Source organism: Rhagoletis pomonella, unplaced genomic scaffold, assembly GCF_013731165.1.
Source record: "Rhagoletis pomonella isolate Grant_MI unplaced genomic scaffold, Rhpom_1.0 Rhpom_scaffold_00001, whole genome shotgun sequence".
NCBI classification, from domain to species: Eukaryota; Metazoa; Arthropoda; class Insecta; order Diptera; family Tephritidae; genus Rhagoletis; species Rhagoletis pomonella.
This window is the reverse complement of record NW_023458555.1, coordinates 29055080-29059329: the sequence shown is the minus strand read 5'-3', so window position 1 is coordinate 29059329 and position 4250 is coordinate 29055080.

Below are 4250 nucleotides of genomic sequence, written 5' to 3'. Positions count from 1 at the left end.
TGTCTATATATGTATGTACCTATATGTATATGTAACTATATTGTACGCTTTTATGCGCCGTACATATATATGGTATATCCGTCCTTTTGGCATTTCCGTGGACTGTCCACGCGTATTCATTGAGCTCTGAATTGCACCTCATCACATCAACAGCTAAAAAATATCAGTGCAACAGCATCAACATTGGCCATCACCGGTAGCAGTTGAAGCTGACGTAAAGGTAGAGGCAGCAGCAAGTACAACGTACCTACGAAGCAATGGGCAAAACGTGCCGTAAATGCTTTTATTGTAGCTGTTGATTGCACATCGAAAAGTGCGGGTTTAGGCGTCCAAATGCGGAGTAGAAACGAGTGTGGGCAGGGGAGGGGAGTGGAGGGGGGTACGCATTCAATTGTACTTTTGCTATTTGGTGGTCGTTGCTATGAATTTCATTGAATATCAAGTGGACTTGCATTGGAAAGTCGAGCCGCAATGCCACCAACCCCATCCGATATGGCGGCGTTGTCCGCTGGCAAGTCTATCATTGCCATATAGCAATTTTTGTTGAAGCTTTTGTTGATGACTGCTGCAATATGTTCGCTTTAGCAGCCTCAATACACGTGCGCATGTGTGTGGTGTGTGTGTTTGTAGCAAAGTTTATGTACGCGTTCAAATGAAATCGCAATCTCTCTTCCCTTCTAGTTTTGATTTCGAAAAAAATCAAAGCGCATGGAAATGCAAAGCTCGCCGCCAAAAACGTTGGGCAGTTTATTGAAGTTTCAGGCTAAGCTAGGATTGCAATATTGAGTTGATACATTCGATATTTACTTAATGGAATCTCGATAAACGTGCGGTAGTGGTTGGTTTTTTGTATGTGCAGTAGGCCAATACAAAATCGTTCTTTTGCATGGATTTGTATTACTTTGGCGTGAATATTTGCACTGGTTGCGGCAAAGTGTTTTTTTTTGCGTGAATGGTTGACGTAAATGGGTAATTTCTTGGGCAATAAGCACAGGTGATAACGGTATCTAAGAGGAAAAATTAAAAAAAAAGACCTAACGTGGTATTTACATAGATTTTGATAGCCTTGAGCTGTAGGATTTGTTAATGATATAGGAATATATGCGAGCTATCCATCGATTTTTATGAAATCTACGAAAATGCGATCACTGAATTCAAGTTTTTTCAAACAATGTGATTGAATTTTCGTAGAACTTGCGCCAAACTGATAACGAAAGATTCACTGATAGCCTACATGGTGCCAGGTAATTATGGATAGTCTTACAAAAATCAAACTTGGCAGTTGTATAGTTATTGATACCAAATCTATCAAGTGCACCAAAATTTGTCTGCAAAATTATAGTTTTTTTTGGACAGAAGCTAGCTAGATTTGCTTTATTCCGTCTAGCGCCCGACAAGAAAAACTATATAGACGCTAGAAACACAGCTAACGCTCGCTGTAAAGTCCAGCCACTTTTCAGTAATTATGAACAGCTTCCGTCTGATGAACAGTTCAATATCTATTCTGATCTCCCATTCAGTCCCTAATTTACCACTGTATCGCAGCGGCTTGCCATCGGTTTTCATGGTGGAAGTTTATGAAATTATTTTCAGGAATATCTAGCCAGCAACAGGATCAGTTGCCCAACTAAGAGGGATAACTTTTTTTCGAGAGATCTCTCCAGCTGAAGAAATGAAAATATCAGATGAGATCTTGTATACTACAGCCAGTCTAACTTCTGGTACAGAAAGTTTAGTTTCCTATAAAATATCTAGTGCCATAATAGTTTATTATTTTTTGACTGTCACTTGTCAGAGCTTGTCATGGCAGTATGAAGAAAGCCCTTGTGAGGAAAATATTTCCAGCAAGAGGATTAGTTAAAAGTATCTCAGTTAAGGAAGCCTCAAAGGGAAACTATTATTCAGGATCCAGTCCAGGCTTCAAGAAGATAAGCTTGTTTCAGGACAACCTATCGTGTGCCCGCCAAGCTTACTCTTTAAGTGGTGCCGCATGACAGAAACTGCTCTGGCACTGCCAACGTAAGCATACTAGAGAAAATCTTTGACTTTGAGGGACAATCGTTATTGAAGAAATCTGTTCAGCGCCAAAATTGCTTATATCGGATTAGTTATATATTATTTGCCAATAAAACTGTTCGTGTTTGGAAACCAAATTTTTTACCTTCAACCGAAGTGAAGTATACTTCCGTGTGATTATACTAGGTCTGTGCTATTTCCACAATCGCACACTTCAATCGTATCAGTTACTGGCTTTGGCGTCGATGATCCGGGTTCAACGTGCTTAATATAAAATGCTTTTGATTTTTGCAGTAAATCCTTTGAAGAAGCTTTTCGCTTGGGCTGATTTCGTGAGTCACCCAATTTCCGACTTTCTAGACCATAGCAAGCACTTTGCTCAGCCTCGCTAATTCCTTAGTAAGCTCGATTTACAAAAATATCTCCAAGAGTTTACCTTAGCGTCCCGGATAAGCTTCGAATATTTCTTTAAGATTAGATGTTGCGCCAGACACTACATCTGCAAAATTTTTTGATGGTCTTCCTAACCTACCTTCGAATCTATGAAAAGTCAGCATTCAGCCAAGGTAAACAATTAATTGAATTTGGGTTTAATGAAAAATAAATGCGTTCTGAAAACCGCTTGTTCCCTTAGACTCCAATAATTCCTTCTATTCATGCTAATCCCTTTTAATCTCTTATATAATCTATCTAGCTCCGAAATTCTATGCTTTCGCTTCACTGCGTCAAGTGATTTTATGTCTTAAGCTCCAATCAAAACATCTCTTCCTTGGTATGTACGTATATATGTATGTATGTATGCCCTCATTCTGCGGCCTCCTTAAACTACTATCTACCATCGCCAACTTGCCTCCATGCGCTGCATGTGTTCATGTGAATGGGAATTTGTTGATGAAACTACTATTCGCACATATTTTGCTGGCTATTGCTTTCCTCTTCGCCTGAATGCCAATGAAGAATTTGCAGATTGTTTCTTTTTCACTTTGCTTTGCTTTATCTCACTCTAATTGAAAGTACACAAAATATATATCTACTGACCGCGTAAAATTGTAAAACGCTTTGCTTATTCTATTGAAAAGCTCTTTGTTGAGTGGTCAAATCGCTTGTTTTCGAAGTTATTTTAACCTAGATTCCAGTTTTTTATGTAGAATAACACTTTAAGTGAAATTAGTAAGCAGAAATGGGTAAGATTTTACCAATTTTTGCTATGAAAACTGGATATGTAATTTAATTGGAATATTTGCTTCTACTTATTTAATATGCTGCTAAATTTTGATAACGAAAGCTATTTTTTATGATGATTGAACAAACAGCAACATTGTTAGAAAATTAATATTTCATCAAATTAAATTTATTTTAATAGTTGTGTTAAAAGAAAAAATTAACAAATTACCTTTGTTTGATGATTTTGACTCTATAATGAAATAAAATGACTCGAAATATGGCAATAAACAATTTTTTATCATACCGAAAGCTTTAATTTTTTGCTAAATAAGCAGAGTTGAACGTACATCTTCCCTGCAGGAAATGGGACTTAGTTTGTGGCTAACTTTTAACGAACTAGCAGTCGGCTAGTGGTAAGTATTTATTAACTTTTTTTCTTTGGCCGTAACTTACTACTTTTGTAGGGCGATGGTCGCGAAATAGTGTGAACTGGTTTCCTCTGCATTAGATGTCAACTAACATTTTTGTCTGGTTTAAAAATATTAAAATGAAAAATAAAAATAAGTGACCATAAATATATGCCCTACTATTAAATCTATAAAAATGTCTGTCCGACTTTTAATCAACCAAAATGCATGCGTTGCCTGTTGAGAGCCATAAATTTGTGCCCGATTTTTAAATGACAGAAAAATTATGTCCACTTTTAGAATGTACCTAAATATATGCCTTGCCTTTTGTGCACCATACAATTTGTTTCCGTTTTTTAAATGACGAAAAATTTATGTCCAGTTTCCGATTGATTAAAAAAGTATGCCTTCTAGTATTTTAATAAACCAAATTTTCAACTCAAAGTTGTAAAAGTTGCCATTTATCTGCGGAGAGCACATTTGTACATACTATATATATGCAGATGTATGTAAGTACATTCGCATACATAGGTACATATAAATATGTAAACTTATCACTTATCAGGTTTAATCTCGCGAAACTCTAAACCCCTTCCTTCAATCGTATTTCCACCGCAACACCACCAAATCCTGCGCACTCAATTTGTCATATGTACCTCAAAT